The sequence below is a fragment of the Gavialis gangeticus genome, unplaced genomic scaffold (assembly GCF_001723915.1).
Source record: "Gavialis gangeticus isolate Ggan-Ray unplaced genomic scaffold, GavGan_comp1, whole genome shotgun sequence".
Taxonomy (NCBI): Eukaryota; Metazoa; Chordata; order Crocodylia; family Gavialidae; genus Gavialis; species Gavialis gangeticus.
The window spans coordinates 110,596,231-110,596,519 of NW_017728992.1; the positions used below are offsets into that span (position 1 = coordinate 110,596,231).

General features: G+C 68.5%; 1 protein-coding gene across 8 annotated transcripts in view; it reads left to right on the forward strand.

Moving 5' to 3' along the window:
* Positions 1–289, forward strand: part of DTNA (dystrobrevin alpha) — a 416,444-nt gene that overhangs the window by 392,324 nt on the left and 23,831 nt on the right. The window lies entirely within an intron of this gene.

Consider the following 289-nt stretch of genomic DNA (forward strand, 5'->3'; position numbering starts at 1 on the left):
GGGGTTTCCTGGGTGCCCTGTGCGGGCACCGAGCAGTGCCGGGAAGGCGCGGCAACTTGGCACCAGCATGGTGCGGTGTGTGGGGTTGAGACCCCAGCCCGAGAGGGCAGTATTCGGCCCAGTGAGGGCCTAGCACCCTGAGAAGGGTCAGGGGGCCAGGCATGGCTGCATGCTACCTGAGCCCCAGTGCCGGTGAAAGCCCAAGACAGGGCTGGTGCGTAGGCTCGGAGGGAGCCAAGAGGCTCGGAGGGAGCCAAGGGCGCGCAGCACGGAGCAGGCTCGGAGGGAG